Here is a 22,370-nt window from a genome sequence, read left to right as displayed (position 1 = left end):
TGCATGTCTGAGAAGACATAGCTTTCATTGCCAAGCAAGCTGCACTAATACTAAACAAATGTTAAAGAAGTAAAATAGTAAAGAGAGGAAGGATAGGTGTTCAGAGATCTCATCTCAGGCTCTGTGCTATTCCCCACCACCCTGGTTATATTGAATTACCAAGAGTAGTGATTTTCTGTTGTTACGCTCAGACTTGCAAAGGACTCTCCTGATGGGGAGCGCTGGGTTAGAGTTTCCTCTTGGACTTCAAGAGGGGTGCTAAGTATGCATCCTGATCAAATTGCCTCATTTGTGACAAAAAGACTCATGCTTTCTGTCACAGTTGTTTTCTTTTTCACTCAAGATATGTCACTGTCTTCATGATTGCCACTGAAGAATATATTCTCTGGGAGAATTTAAGGTTGTGCAGAATTCCTAGGAGTGAAACCTCATTGATCAAATCTTATTCCAAGGTCTTGTGGAGTTTGTCATTATTGGGGCTGTTAAACTGACCAATACAGATATATCTGTTTCAGGTGGGGATGGCAACTATCAGTTTAAGCATCCTAAGAAAGCCAGTTTGGGTGCTTGTAAAAAGTAATGAGCTATTTTGTGTCCTGTTTCTACATATGTATGGGCAACTGTGATTATTCAGAATACCCAGTTCACAAAATATTTGAGGGACTTCCCTGGTAGCACAGTGGCTAAGAATCCGCCTGCCAATGCAGGGGACATGGGTTCGATCCCTGGTCCAGGAAGATCCCACATGCCGCGGAGCAACTAAGCCTGTGCGCCACAACTACTGAGCCTGCGCTCTAGAGCCTGCATGCCACAACTACTGAAGCCCGCACACCTAGAGCCCGTGCTCCACAACAAGAGAAGCCACCGCAATGAGAAGCCCGCGCACCACAACGAATACCCAACACAGCCAAAAATAAATAAATAAATTTATTTTTAAAATTTGGTACATTTTAATTAAAGCTTTAAGTTTAAAATGTTTCTGAAACTGGTGAAACTTCAAAATGGAACATCATAAAATGAAAAAGGAGTCAATATATTCTCTATAAACAGCCAAACACAGCCTTCAAACACAAAAGCACTAACAACTGGTGCCTTGGCATGTTTTGACAGACTGTTCAAACAAATTTTAATTGAAAATAACGTGTAAATTCTGCTGTACAGCTTATAATCGCAATGCTTAATATAGTACATACTATCTTACACACAGAAAATGTGACTTTAATGCATACCACTAGCAAAAGTATCTAACTTTTTAATGCCCAGTACTTGGGACATATTTTTGTTAGACAATTTTGATATCACATACTTCAAATGTCTTTTCCAATTTTGCATTTGCTTGGTTGATTTCCACAAGAGACTTGCATGTCTCTTACACATGGTAGCATCCTGGTTGATATTTCTATATGTATCTTAAGTTTGGGAAGGTCACCTGAATGAACAGTTCTAGTCTGTGGTGTCACCAGTCTTTCAGTGTGTATGCTAATAACATACATGTGTCATCTCCATCCCTTTTTCCTCAGAAACAGTCAGGTGTGAAATCATCATAGTGCTCTTTCTTGGATGAGTTTTATCATAAAAACATCACATTCATCCTGCATGATTTTTAAAAATTAACTTTACTGGGGTATGATTTAGATAAAATTCACCCATTTAAACTGTACATCTTGATGCACTTAGATAAATGTATACACATGCATTCTGCATGGTTTTTAATTTGGAGAGATGGGTGACCTGAGTTCAATCTTAAACTCGTCACTTACTAGCCATGTGACCGTGGGCAGGTTACCTTAACTTCTCAAAGCCTAGGTTCTTCTCTCTGTGAAATGCGGATAGTGGTGATCTCAGAGTTGTGAATGTTCTGTAAAATAAAGAACAGCAGGTGTCCAGCATACAGCCTGTTCTCAATTCACCTTTTACTACTAGGTAGGATTTTTAAAAACCTTCATATTTCTAAATTTCTATTTGGGGTCTTTCAAATAGACATCTATAAACTGATTTCTTCCTCACTTCTGACTGTTAACCATATTCATTTATTCTTTGCCAGAGGCAGAAGGAACACTGGAGAAACAGCCTGAACTTATATCTCGTTTGACAACTCTTAGAATTTTCAGTATGTCCTTGTCAGCATTGACAGGCATATACAATTGTGTGTACCTTTCACTCTGCAACCAACCACTGCTAAGTAATTTCTAAAGGACAAAGTTTCACTAGGAATAGGTACTCATGAAGTAAGTTTCACAACTACACACTTCCTTAGGCAAAAATTCACAGAAGCTAAAGGACGGCGTCTATAACTGTTTGAGTACAATGCTAAGCACTTGAAGCAGGTAACTGTTTTGTTTTTTTCCTTTAAACTCCTTACAAGTGTGAAAGCAACGTTCTTCAGTGTCTGAGAACATAGGCAAACAACTGTATGTGCTAAACCATCTGACTTCATTTGAATCACAAGGGTTCACACCAGCCAATGAATAACTTGCCCTGACTACAATCTGCTATCAGAGAACTACAGAAGGCAGTGACTAAGTCATTCTTGATTATGTCGTTGATATATATTCGTTGGATCTATCTTTCAGATAGATACCCCACTATCTTTCAGATACCTGATGGGAACTCTGAAAACACCAACACCCCATTTTCCTGCTTCATGCCTGCATTTCTCTAAATATTGCCATCTGCACTTAGTTTGCAAACATTAGGTCAGGTGTCTCCTGTAATTAACAGGCATCCTGTGAACTGTAATTAATTAGAAGGCAGTTTGAAATTAGTGATACTTTGATGGTGATTCTAGCCATTTGTATTTTTTTAACTGACAATGAATTGGCCGCCCCAGATTTTACTGCTCTCATGTCCCTGCTCCCTGATTTTTCTTTGGCCAGGCACTTCGTAACTCGGCTGCATTCCTTAGCTTTCAACAGTCTACCTACTCCCCGTCCTATCACTTACACTTGGGGGACGTGGGGCTGGTGAGCCAGGAGAAAGAAATTCCCAAACGGATCTTCAGGATCTACCCTCCCCAAAAGGTTCTCACTGCAGAGATGCGCCTGGAAGGAGACTCAACCCCAAGGTTGTCGGCCGTCGCCGCCGGATCCCCAGGCCTGGCCAAGGCCCTAATAAGAAAGCACCCTGGCTTCGCTTCGGCCCAGTCTCTGCCAGAACTTCTGCATCAGGCGACCCAAGGCAGCGCGGAGGAGGCGGAGAGACCAGAAAGAGGAGGAGGTGGAGCAGGAGAAGAAAAGGAAACTCCCTCTTCGAGGCTGGCCAGGCCTAGCGGAGCCTCAGGGGCTTGGGGCCCCAGGGGGCGTGGCCTTAGGGACCAAAGCGGAAGGCGGGGCCTCGTGGGGGCGGAGACTCATGGGGCGAGCCCAAGCGAGGCGGGGCGGGGCAGCTAGAGCCTCCTCCAAGTGGGCGGTCGGGCTGCACTAGTCCGCACGCGGTGGGAAAGGAGATCCCCCGCCCTTTCCCCAGAGGAGAAGGCAAACTCTTCAGAGGGTCGCCAGCCCGTGATCTCGCGGCTCTTCCCATCCTCTCACACAGTCTGCGTGACCAGCGCGGGTCGCCAGCCGGCGAGGGGGCAATCAGAGCAGATTCTGTTTTCATTTTCACTTTCCCGCCCTGGCCGCAGACTTGGAGGGGAGGAAGTGGCCGGGGCCAGCTCCAGCGTCACCACCCTCGCACCCACGCTGGAGGGCACAGGGGCACTATTGTGGGAGTTAGGTGGTCTGCAGGGCTGCATCATCCAAAACATTACCGGCGCCCCCGAGATTCCCACCATAGATGCAATCCAGGATAAAATGCAAATGTACTGGGGTCATGATAAGTAACCGAAGTATTTCTGGCCCACAACTATCTAAAACTATTCTATTGATTAAGGGGTTAACTGCTTTTTCTTCTCTCTTTTAAGTATAAAACCTGACCCTTAGAAATACATACCAGATGTGGCGGCCTAGCTAGTCTGAGAGCAACCGAACATGGAGCACCTCAGGGGAAGCAAAGAGAAGATTCTCCCTCTCTCCCAGTTGTTAATATGTTACATAGCTCCACTCTCAGCTCCTCCTTGTAAATGATTCGTGTTTTCAGAAACTTTTTTCCAGTTTTGTGATAACTTCTTAACTGAATTCCTCCAGTTTTAGTTCTACTTAAGTCTTTTTTTTTTTGGCTGCATTGGGTCTTCGTTGCTGCTCGCGGGCTTCTCATTGCGATGGCTTCTCTTGTGCAGCACGGGCTCTAGGTGCGCGGGCTTCAGTAGTTGCAGCACGAGGGCTCCGTAGTTGTGGCACGTGGGCTCTAGAGCGCAGGCTCAGTAGTTGTGGCACATGGGCTTAGTTGCTCCACGGCATGTGGGATCTTCCCTGACCAGGGATCAAGCCCGTGTCCCCTGTATTGGCAGGTGGATTCTCAACCACTGCGCCACCAGGGAAGTCCCAGTTCTACTTAAGTCTGCATTGTGTCATTTACCCCAATGCTAGACCAAAGAGTTCAAAGACAGAAAGAAAGTAAGCCTTTTACGAAAAGGAAAAACTATAACGATTGCCTATGCAAAGCATACTTCAGATTCCATAACTGAAAAATATGTGTGGTTTAACCAACCAAATTCTGTGCTGGACCCTGGGGAAAGTCATATATAACACAGATACTCTAATAGGGAAGATGGCTGAATAGAAAAACTATAATTCAGTGTTATACACTTAATAAAAGCATATACTAGATACAAAAGTAGCATAATTGAAGAAGTGACATTCTATGGGACATACAGGGATGAGGGCATAAAATGTTTCACCCAGTAATGATACCCATCTGAGCATAAGCAGTAGTGTTTAAAAAAAAAAAAAGCTCATGAGGTAAATATTAATAAATGACTACAAAATGCTGATTGACAATGCAGAGAAGTGAAATATAAAGAGGTGCAGAATTCTATTAATTTTAAATTGTCAATAAAGAAATTAGTTGGAAAGTGGGGTGAAGGGGTAGAGAACTCCTTTTACTCAAATCTTAAATGTTACAGAAATAACAGTCCTCCATAATTCCCATTCCAGGAAAGACCAGTGTTGTTGTACTGGTGTATATTCCTCCAGGTTATGTATTCACAACCGACACTGTATTCTATAGAAATGGCATCTCTAGAACCTGGAGGTGGTATAGGAGAGTGGTTAGTGTGCTGGCTTTGGCAGTCTGGTGTCATCTGGGCTGGAACGCAGCATCCATCACTTCCCAGTTCTGTCACCTTGGGAAGTTATTTCTCTTCCCCTCCGTTTCCCCCTCTGCAAAACAGGGCTAAAACTGTACCAATGATCAGTTGAGATTTTAAATGTCAGAGCGGACTTCTTGTGCACGGGAAGGAACCCATAAAGTTGCTTGTGTTTTAAATGATATTTATTAGGGTTGTAAAATTTAAGTCTAGTCGTTATTAAGTATTTAAACACAAATCAAATTCATTTATAAATCTGTCAATTTCATGTTAAAACACTTTCACTTGTTCTTTGATTAATGCCAGTGAGCATATTAATTTGATGTATTAAACTTCCCATTTATAAATGGGATAGAATTTTTTTAAGCATTACATATTAAAGTCACAAAAGCATACAAATCTAACAAATCACATTCTCTTGCACATTTAGACACTGTTTATAAACCTCATTTATTAAATTCCCTTAAATATGTCAAATTCACACATTGCTGTATCTGATTGTCCCAGGTACTTCACGCTTCTAACAAGTCAGATTTACACTCTGTAAATCATCTTGGGCCATTCTCTGCCAAGTCCTGAGCACTTATCAGAGTACCCCTGTAAGAGTCTTCCTGAGCACTGAGGGGACATTGGTTAGGAGCATGTACTCCCAGCCAGATTGCTCTGCTACTAACCGGCTGCCTGATCTTGGTTCAGTCACATAACTCTTTGTGCCTCTGTTTTACCCTCTGAAAGTGGGAGTAGCAATAATACCAAACTCATATAGAGTTGTTATGAGGTTTACCTGAGTTAGTCCATGCAATGCACTTAAAACAGTCCTGGTAAGTAATAAGCACTTAACAAATGTGTTATTGTAAATATAGTAAATCAGATTCTCTTAGGCATCTATGCAGCATAAAAATCAAACCTATAGTTCACTTAAGCGTTTAAATATTCACTATATCCCTAATTGGTCAAATCCTAAGTATTTCAATGAAAAATCAGTTTAAAATGTCAGATCTTTATCCAGGCTGTGAGATTCTCTAAAACATTTCAAATATCTTAAATACAAAGAACACATACACAAACAGCACAGTGAGTTAAAAATTTGTTACTACATCTTGTAAATATAAGATGTCATTAGAACTATATCATCGTGTATATTATTTGGGATTGCAGTCATTATCCAATGACACTCCAATGGACGGGAACAGATTTATTTTGGGACTGTTAATCTGATGTCATGTATTCAGGGTTGTCAGTCAAAGACAAGATTGGGGTTATGAATTCAGGATTATGGGTCAAAGGTTCCAGATGGGGGTAGGGAGGGTGGGGGAGGAAAGGATGCACCTTCTGGGGATTCCACCTGGTCTGCCAGTTAACAAGCTGAGCCCATTGTAATAGCCAGGAGCTGCCTGCCATGTAGTAGTAACTCAAAGCATTTCAGGTGGGATTTATTTTCACAACCTAAGGCATCACCTATCCCTTAGGAATCTTACAAGCTTTACCTTTGCCTAATTTTTATAGTAACTACCTTCAAATTTTCCCTGCTTGGTTTGAGAGGATGGAATTCTGCACCTTACCACAGGATAGTTCAGCTAATCTCTTTGCTTATTAAAGTTAAATTCTTCACCTTCTTTATATTTGCTTTCTTATCTAATAAACGGATTATTGTCATAGTCCTACATCATCCTTTCATTGTAAGCCTTCCATGAAATTTTGTAAATCCAATGTCTTGTATATAGTAAGTGCTCAATTGATATTAACTATTCCTATTATTATGTGGTTACTTTTTTCAGCTTTTTTCTTTTAAACATTTTCACATTCTTTAAATATTTGATTCAAATGCAAAAGAACAATTGTCCTTCAATCAAAACTCAAACTTACACTGGCTTATGGTAAGACACTCTGTTAGCTTCCTGTTGATGTTATAACAAATTACCATGAACTCAGTGACTTAAAATAACACAAATTTGCTATCTTACAGTTCTGGAGAGAAATCTAAAATGGTCTCCTGGACCAGGATCAAAGTGTTGGCAGTGGGCTGCATTCCTTTCTGGAGACTCTTAGGCAGAATCTGCTTCCTTGCCTTTTCCAGCTTCTAGAGGCTGCCTGCATTCCTTGGCTCATGGTCTCTTCCTCAAACAAACAGGGGTCGTATCACTCTGACCCCTGCTCTTGTCATCATACCTCCTTCTCTGACTCTCCTGCCTCCCTCTTTTACTTTTAAGGAGGCTTGTAATTACATTGGGCCCACCTGGATGACCCAGGCTAATCTCCCCATCTCAAGATCCTTAATTTAATCATATCTGCAAAGTCCCTTTTGTCATGTAAGGGCACATATTCACAGATTTCAGGAATTATGATGTGGACATCTTTGGGCAGCCATTATTCTGACTGCCACAGAAACTATTCCTGAAATTACTGATGATCAGACCAAAGTTGGCGTTATATATCAGCAAAGGGAAGGAGAAAGGATTCTTATTTCACTGTCCTTTAAATAGACCTTGGCCAAATGTTGATAGCACATGAAGACAAACGCTTCGACTATTTGTTTCCTTAGAATTGGGAAAATTTTTAAATCTAAATGGTTCTGAATACCTTCCAGGATTTTACTCTTAGCAATATTTCATATACGGTTGACCCTTGAACAACAGGGGTTTGAACTGTGCATGTCCACTTATATGCTGATTATATTCAATAAATACTACTACAGTACTACACAATCTGAGGTTGGTTGCACCTGAAGATGCAGAACCACAGGTACCAAGGGCAGACTGTAAAGTTATACTCAGATTTTTGACTACAAGGAGAGTTGATGCCCCTAACTTCTGTGTTGTTCAAAGGTCAACTGCATATACACTTATTTATATATAGATAACAGTCTCATCTATCCAGAACATGGCAACATGTTCCTAAGCTGCTAAAGCTTAGGAAGTACATATGCACACACACACATCAACACACACACACACACACACAAGCTGTCCTGAGTAGCCAAAATAGCTGACAAAAAAGTATTAAGACTCTTGTGTTTCACTCATAAGAAAATCTTAGTCTCAGATCCCATCACTTGCTGTATAGTTCTTTTTTTTTTAAAGAAATTCACGTTCTTTTATTTATTTATTTATTTATGGCTGTGTTGGGTCTTCGTTTCTGTGCGAGGGCCTTCTCTAGTTGTGGCAAGCGGGGACCACTCTTCATCGCGGTGCGCGGGCCTCTCACTATCGCGGCCTCTCTTGTGGCGGAGCACAGGCTCCAGACGCGCAGGCTCAGCAATTGTGGCTCACGGGCCCAGTTGCTCCGCGGCATGTGGGATCTTCCCAGACCAGGGCTTGAACCTGTGTCCCCTGCATTGGCAGGCAGATTCTCAACCACTGCGCCACCAGGGAAGCCCTGCTGTATAGTTCTAATAAGCTTGGCTATCTTGTTTTCAATCCTTGGCCAACTTGAAGTAGAAAATTAGAAGGGCAAGCAGGAAAGCTCTAGGCAGGTAAATTGACAGAACTAAGAAGACTTGAGGACACATATCTCAGTCAATAATGTGCCTTGTTTGTATGATATAGTCAAGTGAAATAAAATGATAATAGATCTGTGCATTCAAGTCAAGGAAGGAAAGTGAGAAATAAGAGGTGTTTTCAGTAGGATCTATTAATTCTCAAACCTTTGGACAATCATTACCTTTCTGGGCTTTCACTTCTTCATACAAAAAAAAGAAACACTATTTGATGTCTAGGTTCCTGTCTACTCTAGAATTTTATGATTTCATATGACACAATATCTTGCCACAGAGGAGACAATCAGAAGTGCTATGTATTGTGGTATGTATTAATACTATTATTTTTTATTGTATTTACTACTAATGTGTATTGTGTTTACTACTTTACCACACTTAAATACCTCAGTTGTCTGGGATAATTAAGAGTGAGGCAGGCAGGGCAATGCACTTTAGTGTCACAGTCAGAACAATAAGTAATATTTATGAAGCTTTAATCTAACCATCAATTAACGAACAGCTACTAAGTGCCAGGCATTGTGTTTGCTGCTAAGTCTTCATGAGAAATTAATTTATTTGCATGTTTCCAGGAAACAGGTGGAGAGCAGCTTGGCAATAACCAAATTAAAACTTTAGAGGATCCCCTGTGGTCCAGTGGTTAGGACTCCGCGCTTTCACTGCCGAGGGCCGGGTTTGATTCCTGGTCGGGGAACTAAGATCCCACAAGCAGTGTGGTGCGGCCAAGACAAACAAACAAACAAACAAAAAAACCTTTAAAAATATGTAAATGTTTTGATCCAGAAATTCTTCCCAGAAGCTGTCCAACAGAAATTTTCATGCAAGTGCTCAAGATATCTGTTCAAAGATGCTTGCTTATGCATTGTTTGTAATAGTAAAACACTGGAAATGACCTAAATGTCCATCAATAGAATGAGGCAGACCTATACATACCAATGTGAAAAGATGCCCTAGATCCAGTATAAGATGACAAAGAAATTTATGACAGTATGTTTTTCTTTTGTTGATATATATATATATAAGTATATGCATAAAAATACCTGAAGGATACATAACAAACAATAAGGAGCAGGATTATGGGGATTTTTTCCTTCTGCATTTTCTATAATGTTCACTTAAAAATAATAAACACATTACATAGGAAAAACAACAAAGGTAAAACAAATGGAATAATACAAAATAAGAGGTGAGACATTAAATTATAAGTTTTAGCAATATTTTCATGAGGAATTATTGAAACTTCATTTAAAACAACATGTTTTCCAAGAATTTGGAATAGATAAGTTGTTTCACCTGCAGTTCTCTGACCCAGTAGCTAGAAGCTGTGAACTTTCACTCAGTTTACCCCTCTCTTCATCCTGGTTGGTTTCAGCTTTCAGTAAAGCTTTTCACCTGAAATTGCTCTTTAAGAGCCCTGGAGTCAGAACATGGGATAATAGTGAGTGTGTGCATGCCAATTTGTTTACCACGAGTCTCTCAGAGGAAATCATGTGCATGTCTGTTTACTTTTCCTTGGAACCTAGAAGGTCACCTCTAAAAATAATCTCGCTCAGTGTCGCAGCTTCCGTGACACAGAGGTACATGCCTCACATGCTCTCTGCAGTTAGTGCCCCATGCCAGGCCTATCCAGTTCCCCAAAGGATTCAGACCAGAGAGGAGGGGAAAGCAGATGCCAGCTAAACTGTCCAGCTATTAGATAATAATGGATAAGCTCTTTAAAAAAAAAAATGGTACACACCTTTTCTTATGGCTGACATTCTAACTAGTGATGTTGAACTTTTAAATGTTTATTGGCTGTTTGTATTCTTTTGTGAATTTCCAAAGGAAATATTAAGAGAATTTCTGAACCAGAGCACATGGTTACGGTTATTGGACTTTGCAAAAGACACATCTGGGGTGGTTAACCAGCCTTTACCTCTTCCAGAAGGTCCCTGAAGCTCCTGTTGAATAGGGGGGCCTGAGAAACTATGCTTTACCTGGGGAACATGTTCCATTTGCCTCTGACCTCCACCCCTCTCCTTCCTGACTGAACATTCCCTTAACTCATGCTGGGCTGGGATCACATTGTAGAAGACCTTGAAAGCCAGACTATGGATTCTATAAACAAGGGAGTAAGATGATGAGAGCTCTGCTTTAAGATTAATCAGCATCAGTGTAAAATAGACTTGCAAGGGAAAAGTAAGGAGAAAGATCAGTTAGAAGTCTATTGTCTAAGTCAGAAATAATGAAAGCCCGGGGCTTCCCTGGTGGCACAGTGGTTAAGAATCTGCCTGCCAATGCAGGGGACATGGGTTCGAGCCCTGGTCTGGGAAGATCCCACATGCTGCAGAGCAGCTAAGCCCCTGCAATCACAACTACTGAGCCTGCGCTCTAGAGCCCACGAGCCACAACTACTGAGCCCGCGTGCCACAGCTACTGAAGCCCGCACGCCTAGAGCCCGTGCTCCACAACAAAAGAAGCCACCGTATTGAGAAGCCCGCGCACTGCAACAAAGAGTAGCCCCCGCTCGCCACAACTAGAGAAAGCCCGCGTGCAGCAACGAAGACCCAACACAGCCAAAAATAAAATAAATAAATTTATTTTTAAAAAAAAGAAATAATGAAAGTCTGAACTAAAGTCATGTGCAGGAGAGAAAATAATAAAAAGATGGTAACTGAAGAAGTGGAATCTATGGAATTTTATGGCTGATTGGATCCAGTGTGCAAAGGAGTTCCACGTTTTCTAGAAGGTTTCAAGACTTGGCTAGGAAATTGGTGGTGCCATTATGGAGGAGATGTCCCACACTGGGCTCTGAACTCATCGTCTCACACCAACAACTGTTTTGTCATCTATCTTCAATTGCTCACTTTCACTCAAGCCTACTCAAGAGTCTCCTGTATTTAAAAAAATGAAATAAAACAAGCCTTTCCCCTTGAAAGGTGGAGGGAAGAGGAGGCTACTGACATCCTCATCTTAAATGTAGGGAGCCAAGAGACACTATTTATGATTAATGGAACGATAAATAGAGCATAAGTAGGTTGTGAAGGTGGCCAGCAGAGAAACTGAGAATGGTGATACAACCACTTTGGATGACAGAGGTATAGGAGAATTAAATTCTCATTCAACATATCAGGAAGTTAATAATGTCTAAGGTGAATCAAGAAATAGTCATATTACGAGGTTAATTAGCAATATGGAGGTTACCACAACACAGAAGTAGTTCAAAGTGGTTGCCTCTGGGTCGGGGACGGTGACTCGGAGAGTTGTTGCTTTTTAGAACCAACTGCATGTAGTTCTTTGATGTGGTTTTTGAAGCTTTTTTCAATATAGTAAAGAGAGAGGTCTTTAAAAAATTCTCCCTAAACTCGCATTTCCTTATAGCTACTACTGGCTCTCTTATTCCTTAAAATATATTCCTTAATATATAATAATAACAGCCAACATTTATTGAATTATTGTTATGTGCCATGGACTGTGCTAACTGCTTTATTTTCATCACCTCATTTAATCTTCACAGTGAACTTTTTGCAACTAGACATCTTGAAATAGTTGTCTATGCTCACCACCCGCATTTGCTTACCATCTAATCTCTCTTCAACCCACTCCAGACTGGCTTTTGCCACGCAAACTCAGCTGAGACTGCTCTCAGTAAGAGCACCCATAATTTCCCTATTGCTGAAACTGGTTACACTTTCAGTGTCTTAAACTCCACTCCTTCCCTCCCTTTCTTCCACAAGATCACACTGTTTGGTTTTCCTCCTGTTTCCAATGTTTTTGGCTTCTTCTCAGCCTCCCTTAAGGTAACTTCTTCTTCTCCTCAGCTCCTAAATGTGGGTATGCCTCAGAGTTCCTTCTTCAGCCTGCTCTTCCTCTCACTTTATATCCCTTTGGAGGATTCAGACCCCTATTGCTTAAGTTACCATTGATGAAACTCAAACCTCCATCTCTAGCCCAACAGTTCTTTCTCCTGAACCCCAAAGGCTGTGATAGGTGCTCCTTCTGTGCATTCCCATAGGGCCCTATCATAGCACTTACCACACCACCATATTTACCTGTACCTTCTGTTTCTCTCACTAAAATTGCAAACCTTTAAGGGGTAGATGGTAGATTATTCATCCTGGCTGAGAGCATCAACCCACTGAATGAATTATGGGAGGTGGTCCTATGCGTTAGAAAGAACATGGAGTCTGGATCCAGACAGACCTAGATTTTGGTTTCTTCCTCGTGGCTTCTTCAGCTATAAAATGCAGATCACAGTTCCTTCCTCACAGAGCCATTGTGAAGATTAAATGAGGTGCTAGCACAGTATGTGGCACTTGGGAGCTTGGGGTCAGTGTGTGTTCCCTTACCCAACTGAGAGCAACCTGGGAACCTGGTTTGAAGGGAACAGGATGAATTCAGAGGTAGGTCATGCAGGAGGAGAGGCCAGTGGGGAGCAGTGAGTTTGGGCCCAAAGCTGAAGTGGGAGCTTGAGGTACAGGTTTAGGAGTCATCAGTTTAGGGGCACTGTGCTGAGGCCTAGGAGTATGCAAACGAGACCATGCCTTGGGGGAGGCTCAGGCCTAGGGTTGCCTTTGCAGAAGAAGGTGGAAGGGGACTTCCCTGGTGGCGCAGCGGTTAAGAATCTGCCTGCCAATGCAGGGGACACAGGTTCAATCCCTGGTCCAGGAAGATCCACATGCTGCGGAGCAACTAAGCCCGTGCGCCACAACTACTGAGCCTGTGCTCTAGAGCCCGTGAGCCACAACTACCGAGCCCGCGCGCCTAGAGCCCGTGCTCTGCAACAAGAGAAGCCACCGCAATGAGAAGCCTGCACACCACAGCGAACAGTAGCCTCCGCTCGCCACAACTAGAGAAAGCCTGTGCACAGCAACGAAGACCCAATGCATCCAAAAATAAATAAATAAATAAAATAAAAATTTATAAACAAAAAAAAAGGAGGAAGAATGGTCTGAGGGATGTTAGCGGAGAACCAGGATGATGAGAGAGAAGCAACAGTGTCACACACTGCAGAGAGGCTGAGGAGAAAGTGTCCCTGGGCTTGGGCTTAAAGAGGTCATTGATGTCCTTGGGAAGAGTGTTGATGGCTGTTTTGTGTGGTTAATCATTTGTTCTAGTTCAGAGCAGAATGAGGGGGGCCATGTGGGACTTGGAGTTCCAGAGCAAAAGCCATCTGAACTGATAAGCTGGGAAGGAAGAGCTGAAGAAAACAGTAGCAGTAAAAACTGTTCATAAATTAGCCACAAGGCTGAGTTGGGACACATGTCAGTGCCCAGATGCCAGGGCTCTTCCCCACCTCTCTCTCTCCCACCCCCATTAACTCCTGCCCCACTTAAGAATACCCAGGAATGGGCTTCCCTGGTGGCGCAGTGGTTGAGAATCTGCCTGCTAATGCAGGGGACACGGGTTCGAGCCCTGGTCTGGGAAGATCCCACATGCCGCGGAGCAACTGGGCCCGTGAGCCACAACTACTGAGCCTGCGCATCTGGAGCCTGTGCTCCGCAACAAGAAAGGCCACGATAGTGAGAGGGCTGCGCACCGCGACGAAGAGTGGCCCCCGCTTGCCGCAACTAGAGGAAGCCCTCGCACAGAAACGAAGACCCAACACAACCAAAAAAAAAATTAAATAAATAAATAAATAAATAATAATTAAAAAAAAAAAGAATACCCAGGAATAACCACTCCTGGTGGCGGGAAGTTGTGGAAACACATACAAAAGCGTATACAGAGGTTTTTGTTTAAGAGCTACCATTTATTCTTTTCTATGTGGCAGACATTGTGTTAAATGTCTTGTGCACATTACCTCACTTACTCAACAATCCTTTAAAATATCGTCAATTAATTAATGTGAAAACTAAGCCTCAAAGAAGTTAATTAAGCTGTTGGAAGTCAACTGGTAAGTGATGAACTGAGATGAAAACTGGATCTCTGACTCCAGAGCCCTTGCTCTTTACTAGCCTGCTGGGTGTGGATGGAGGGTGGGGCAGCATGGGAGAGGGGACCTGGAGAAATCAGTCTGGGAGTCAATGGAGAGGCGTGGCGAGGCTTCTGGAATCTGTTAAGGAATCTCTTTTATAGATGTAACCCACTTCCCTGACACTGCCAACCAAGTAGTGAGTGAAGTTTACTGTACACCAAAGGCTACGTCTAGAGCTGCATAGTCCCGTAACATTTCTGCACTCATAGAATGTTCTCCATCTGTGTTGTTGAATACAGTAGCCATTAGCCACATGTGGCGACTGAGCACTTGAAATGTGGCTACTGTGACCAAGGAACTGAACTTTTAATTTTATTTAATTTTAATTAGTTTATTTAAAAATTTATTTAAATTTTTATTTATTTATTTATTTTATATTTTTTGGCCGCGCTCCATGGCACGTGGGATCTTAGTTCCCCGACCAAGGATGGACCCTGCACCCCCTGCAGTGCAAGCACAGCATCTTAACCACTGGACCGCCAGGGAAGTCCCTAATTTTAATTAGTTTAAATTTAAATTTTAAAACATCTGATTCAGTTACTGGAAATTTTTAAGTATATTTTGAACAATAATATATAAAACTACTTTTTCAATTAAAAAATTTGTGAACTCTAAATACAGTTAGCATTCAAATTGATATTTGTTGTACATGTAATATATACTAGATTTCAAAGACTTATATGAAAGAAATGAATATAAAATAGCTCATTAATAATTTTAATTCACTACATGTTGAAATAATATTTTTGATATGTTGATTTAAATACATTATTAAAATTAATTTCACCTGGTTGTAGAAAAAAAATGTTAATGTGGCTACTAGAAAAATGTTAATTGAATGTGTGGTGTGCATTATATTTCTGTTGGACAGCTTGGATCTGAAGGTAGGGTCCTGGTACTAACAGAAGTTTCAGTCAAGTGGTGGGGTTGTAAGGCCTTTCCCCAATTTTTACTACTCTAGTTGTCTCCATTCGTCCTTTCTCTCCATCCTTCTTACTCCTCACACCCTTGAGGTAGGGAAGGGATTAGGTACCTAATCATACCTCTACAGAGTATTTAATTTTAAAAGACAGCAGAGATCATGTGGATGCCTTACATAAAGGAATGGCTCACTGTCAATTGGATTTCAGGCCTCAGTGAGGGGGTATTTGGCCTTGTAGAAGTCTCTGTTGATAGGTGCTGGTGGCATCCTTCTTGGACTTCAAAGATTGTCCTGATTTACATGTTCTGACCATGTAAGTATTCATACTTGTCAAACCTTGGGAATCCCAATTTAAAATTCCAAAATGTGTATCCATAGGAAATTATCTGTTCTGCTTATTTGTAATACCACTTTCTGTATTATTAAAAATGGGCCTTTCTGAGGCATTGAAGGACACCTGGTACCTGCAAACCTGTCTTGCTGAAGCCCCAAATCAGAGCTGGCATCACTGGGTGAGAGACCAAAATGCTGAAGATTGATTGTACATCTCCATAGTTGGCTCTTTGGAGCCTCTATTAAAAGGACATGTAGTAGAAACTCTTATTTATTTTTGATTTTAAAATAAAGTAGCCTTGGGGAAAACAATAGAGAGAGGGCATTTGGGTGGACTCATATTATTGCTGAGAGGACTAAATGAATTCATATATGTAAGGTGCTTGGACCAGTGTCTGGAATATAATAAACCCTCAACTCAATCAGTGTTAACTATTAATATAAAATAAGCATAGGATACTTTAAGTGTGTGCTAGAACTTATGTGGTCACATGTGATCAACATCTGATTCCAACTAATTATTTATTGGAAGCACACTAGACTATCTTACCCAATAGAAAGAAAAGTTAGAAGAGTCAGACCCCAGGGAGCTGGGTACAGCTGGACCTCAAGAACTTTGAACGCTGCAGGCACTCTCTGTCTCTTGTCTTTGTGCTTCTGTGTGTGCTGATTTCATTCTCGCTCACTGCAGATGGGCTTCCTCCCGTGGCCAGAAACCAACAACTCCCCAAACTACCTCTTGCAACTTCGTCCACTGGAGAGAGCTTCTTCTGAGTTATAGTTTATTTTATTTTATTTTTATTTATTTATGTTATTTATTTATTTTTGGCTGCGTTGGGTCTTCGTTGCTGCGTGCAGGCTTTCTCTAGTTGCAGAGAGCGGGGGGGGGGTGCTACTCTTCGTTGCGGTGCACAGGCTTCTCATTGCGGTGGCTTCTCTTGTTGCAGAGCACAGGCTCTAGGCGCGCGGGCTTCAGTAGTTGTGGCTCGCGGGCTCTAGAGTGCAGGCTCAGTAGTTGTGGCACAGGAGCTTTGTTGCTCCGCGGCATGTAGGATCTTCCCGGACCAGGGATCGAACCCTTGTCCCCTGCACTGGCAGGTGGATTCTTAACCACTGTGCCACCAGGCAAGTCACCCTGTGTTATAACTTAAAAAAAAGAAAAAATCCAAGGGAAGGACTATGGGTGGCTTAGCTTGGGTCAGGTACCCATCCTTAGACCAGTCAACTTGGGTGGTGGGAGCCGAGACATATAAGAGCCTGATTGCTCCTGTGGGAAACCTATGATTGGAGTTTGGGTAGAGAAGTTCCCCTACATAAAGGAGTGTGTTGGGCAGACCCTTGCCATGCTCAGTCGTGGGCTGGAGACTGCCAGGGAAAAGCTCGGCCTCAGCTCAATTACTGCAGCATATCCCTACGGTGCTGCAAATTGAGACTGTCAGTTAACTGCTCCCCTTGCAGCTCATCACTAAGTTCGTTCTTGAAGGGACATTTGAACAGCACACTTATCCGTTGTTGCCGTGGTTCATGCCTTGTGCCACACAGATTTACTTCTCTGCACAGGTTCAGGGAGCAGCTCCTTCATGTTTCTCCATCCTGTGGCATCTGAGCTTTAGTTAACCATACCCTTCTCAGGCTGGGATTGCTGCACTTGTCCACTCAAGGTTGCAGTTTGATGATAAATTGCTAAGAGGCACCCATGTGGGTCTCTTGAGTTACACACGTAGTCCTCCTTTCTCCCATTGTATAACAGGATCCCTGCCTCCACTTGCTGATCAGGGACAATGACCACTGCCAGTATGGTGGCTCTTCTTCCTGCTTGTTGGTCCTCAGACACAGGAATCCAAAGTGACCAGGCAGCAGCCATAGTTTGTCATTCACTGTGTTCAATGGCAAGAGTGTACTCCCTGACTAGGCCCTCCAACCCTGAAGAGTCCAGAGTTGCTGTAAGGGGAAACACAAAATCCTCCAGTGAGGTGATGGTGAGTGGAGTCACTCCTGCTTCCACTTCTTGGTTCCTAGGCACATATTTTCCTCCTACTGGGGACACAGCATGATATAGAGGGCTCTGATTCACTGCATATACTGCATCCAGGAGCAGTGCCCGATCCTTAAGAGTCTTGCCTCTAAGATGGCATTTCAGCTATGCTTTCAGCAGGTCATTCCATCACTCTATCAGGTCAGCATCTTCTGATGCTGCAGCGAATCCCAAGATCCTGGCCCTACACCCACACCTCCTTTGTTGAGAACAGGGTCCCCTGGTCATATCCTATGTTGTGTGGGATTCTATGCCTGTGGACCAAATACTCTGTAAGCCCCTGGAAACCTGGATAGCAGCAATGGCTGCAGCTCTGAGGTTAGGAAAAGCAAATCCATATTCAAATAAATGTCCATTTATGTGAGAATGAATCTCTGTCTTCCGGGATGCAAGGGGCCCAATTATTCTACTTATTACTGGTGGGCCTCCTCAAGGAATAGAGCCATATATGGGGCTGGGCATTGGTCTCTGACAGGTTGCATATTCAAAGGCAGTAATTGCAAGGCCAGCTTTGATACGTGGGAGTCCATGCCATTGGGCCCATACGTAGCTTCTGTCTCTGCCACCGGGGCCACTCCATTCATGTGCCCATTGTGCCAGTTCCAGTGACAAAGCTTGCACCCACAATTGTGCTGACCTGACTGTAACAAGATTGGCCTTTTTCCTCCTCCTTTAGCTGGTCATACTGGATGCACCCTGTGCCATAGGTGTGAGCTGAGGGAGGAACACTATTGCTCTTATCAGGTCCAGTATGTCCCAGTCAAGTTATGTGGGGATTTAACCATAACTATCAATCTGGCAGCCAGAAGAGGAGGTGGCACAGCTCCTGAGGGGGTATCTGTTGCCATGAGGAGTGGCCTGTGCAGTGTTGTCCTACACAGCGAGGGGTGGGCCACCTCTGTATATTCTGGGGGTTCAGGGGAGTCTGCCGAAGCACTATATTTGAGGGTATCCACTGAGATGTTCCCATCCCATGTTTCAGGGTCCCAGGTTTTCTCAACCAGGGAATAACAGACCTGCCATGTCTGAGCAGTCAACTGTTTGGGGGGCTCCTAGCTATCAGATCCTGAGTTTACTCCTGTGTTGTGCTAACTCTTCTACTTTGTAAGCTACTAGAGAGACCTTCTGGCTCTTGTATTTAGCCATAACTGTTTGTTAATTGCCCTCCATTTCCAATTATTCCTCTGTAGGATGTCAATGCAACTTTTTAATGCCCAACCAATTCCATTATCCTTATGCCTGATCACAGGCATTTAAAAAGGCTTGCATCATCTCACCAGCCAGGGCATTCAGGACTAGGATGTCACTCTCAAGTCACTACTGGTGATATTTTTAGTAACTGGGCTACCACTTGCGGCTGAGACTATCCATGTCCACATACCACTTGGAAGGGATCCTCCTCAACAGGAGGGAAGTATGTGGTCCAGTCCTCAAACTGAGCTTGTCATTTCAGTCCACTTCCAGTACCATTTGTGTTGGTGGGTCCTCTGGGCAGCAGATATCAAGGCAGAGTTAGAAACGCAAGAGATTTATTGCTGGTAACATCTATTAAAGGACAAAAGGGAAAAGGAGCAGGAGTAGTCAGGGTAGAATTTTAGACCGTGATACAGGTCTGACACCTGGGAAAGGAGAGGGGAAAGGAAGGAGGACTGAGTAGGAAGAGCCTTAGACTGAGGTATAGCTCTGACAAAATCTTGGCCAGCCCACAGAAGGGGCCAATGTTGGGCAGAAATGTCCAGGCACTAGTAGCTATGCCATGCTTAGTCACTGGCTGAGAGCTTCCTGGGAAGAAGGTGGTCATGGTGTGTAGTAACTAGAGGACAGAAGAGGGCTTCTGAGATTTTGGTAATGATCTGTTTCTTAGTCTGGGTTTCATGTGTGTGGTCATTTTATAAAATTTTATCAAGCTCAGTTTTGATTTGTGAACTTTTATGAACATATGCTGTATTTCTATTTTTAAAAAGTCTTAGGTTTTACTTAGGAAACCTAAGTTTCCACCAGTGCAGGACCTGCTAAATAAATCATAGGACAGTCATACAATGGAATACAATGAAATGGTTTAAAAATAATGATGAAAACCTATATTTACTGGCACTAGAGTATGTTCATGATATAGCATTTTTAAATTTAAAGAAGTGACACAAAAATATGTTCAATATGATTCCTTTTACCAAAAATGTAATAAGGCATGTTTTTACACTTAGAAAAAGGATTATGAGTATTTTCCATAAAATATTAATAGTGGTTATCTTTGGACAGTATATTAATAATTATTATTATTTTCTTTATTTTTTTAATGTAGCTTCTAAATTCTTCTAATGAAAATTTAATACTTTTCTAGTCCAAACTCTTCCCCGAAAACTATTTAAAAATAAATAAATTGGTCTATGTTTTAAAATAAGTAATCAATCTATCATTCAATGTTCACACTGAGCATCTACAAAGAGCAGAACTTTGTGCTAGGTCTTTACAGGGATTTTTTTTAAAAAGAGCCTAAGAGGATAAACTTTGGGAGTTTATCCTCTTCTTGGAGACATGACAGACACACATAGAATTAGAGAATTAGTTTATAGTCAATAGCCAGGTTATGAGATCCTTTAGGGTAGGGAATCAAAGCTTATTCATGTATGTACACCCAGGGTCTTTTGCATTGCCTGGAATATATAAGATTTCCATAGGTATTATTCAACCAAATGAAGAAATTAACTAATGAATAATAAATTAATTTTAAAAATGAATGTTGGATGAGTATAAGGCATTTGGGACTAGGGAGTAGTATGAGATGGCTACAGAATTGGCAATGTCATTCATAATGTTATAATCATGTTTCAGCTACAGTCTATAAGGTGATGACTCCTGCATCCTTACCTCCTGCCCTTACCTCTTTCATGAGTTTCAGACAAACATTTACAACAGCAAACCTAATGTGGACACCTGGATGTTCCAAAGGCACCTGCAATGTTCAAGGTTGAACTCATTTTCCCACTAACCCTGTTCCTCCTCTCCTGCTGCTAATGCCACTCAGACCAGAATCTTAGAAGTCTCCTTGGACTTCATCCTCTCCCTCAGTCTTCACATTCAGTTTGTTAATAAAATGTTGTTATTTCTATTTCTTGAAAAATTTTAGAATTTGGATTTTCCTCCCCTCTGGTTTCTTCCCTCTGGCCATTCTTCCTTACTATCCATCTTCTTTGTCATTGTTAAGTTGATTTTTCTAAAATGCAAATTTAATCATGCTTCTCTCTTCCTTAGGGTTGTCTAATAGCTCTTTGCTGCTGTAGGATAAAACCCGTATTCCTTGGTTAACCTGGCTTACAACATCTTCCACATCAGGTCCTGTCTACCTCGCATATCTCCCCACAAGGCTGGGAGATCCTGGTGGTGGGGATTATATTCTCTTCATCTTCATCATTCCAGTGCCTAACACAGTTTTAAGAATCCAATAAAGTTTTCCTAAATGAGTTAATGAAGAGATAAGACCTGAAATAGGCTTTGAAGTTTAGGCTGAGTGGATAAAATATAGATAGAGGATCTAATCTGGATCCTTCAAACAATTATTGGGCTACTAAGTTGAGCTTATTGATCAAAGAGATTTCTTGTCATTAATTTTTGTATCGCCATAACCCTCCAATGCTTAGCACATAATAGGTATTCAATAAATATTGGATTAACTAATAAATAAATTGATGAATGGCATTATGTATTTAGCCAAGTGAGCATTTCTTTTGGGAAATGTAATGCTCAATTAACTACAGAGCAACTTATTTGGGGAAGAGATGAAAACTCCATTAATTCTTTGTGACAAGGCTACTATGCTGGCCACATACCTGAGCAAACAGACCAGGCCTGAAAAGCACGTTTTTTATTGACCAGAATAGGGACCTGCTGTTGGAGAGGACACCTGTCTTCCTGAGGTCAGCAACTCCAGCATTAGATTTAATAACTGTAACCAGATCTGGCTACAGGTGCTGCCAGAACAGGGATATCCCAAGGTGTTGTTACTGGATGCTAATTTTGGATAAATACCTCCTGGAGGCTTTAAGTCTTTCAAAATGAAGACTGTATGCTCTAAGAAGTCATAAATATTATTGGACTTTCCATTTTCAGTAGATAGTTAAACTCATATTTTTTATAGTTGGGACATGTAATGGACATGCTGACATTTTAATACTTATAGTGAGGTTTAGAAGTCAAATATTTTACAAGGTCCTGGGAACTCGTTTGCAAAATAGTGTGTTATGAAAAGTGACCCTGGTGCAATATGATCACTCCCTTCGGAGAACCTGCAAGTAAATTTAGTTAGTTAAAGCTTCTGCCAGCATGATTCTAGCCCAGAGAATAACAAGGATATCTTCAGTTGCCAGTTGCTCTTATTTGCTGCTTCTCCTGCTGCCTAATTTGGAGAAACTCCATTTTGCTACAGGTTCAAGTCTCTGGGTTATCTTA

General features: G+C 42.0%; 1 long non-coding RNA gene across 1 annotated transcript in view; it reads right to left on the bottom strand.

Moving 5' to 3' along the window:
- Positions 1-322: 322 nt before the first annotated feature.
- The window catches only part of LOC309612498, a 59,496-nt gene continuing 37,448 nt past the window's right edge, over positions 323-22,370 (bottom strand). The window contains exon 3 of the long non-coding RNA XR_014235217.1: positions 323-1,858. This is a non-coding gene — a long non-coding RNA (uncharacterized lncRNA). The remainder of the gene's footprint in view (positions 1,859-22,370) is intronic.

This window comes from Balaenoptera borealis (assembly GCF_965194805.1).
Source record: "Balaenoptera borealis genome assembly, chromosome: 15".
NCBI lineage: Eukaryota > Metazoa > Chordata > Mammalia > Artiodactyla > Balaenopteridae > Balaenoptera > Balaenoptera borealis.
Note: the sequence above shows the minus strand (reverse complement) of the source record. Positions and strands in the feature narration are given on the sequence as shown.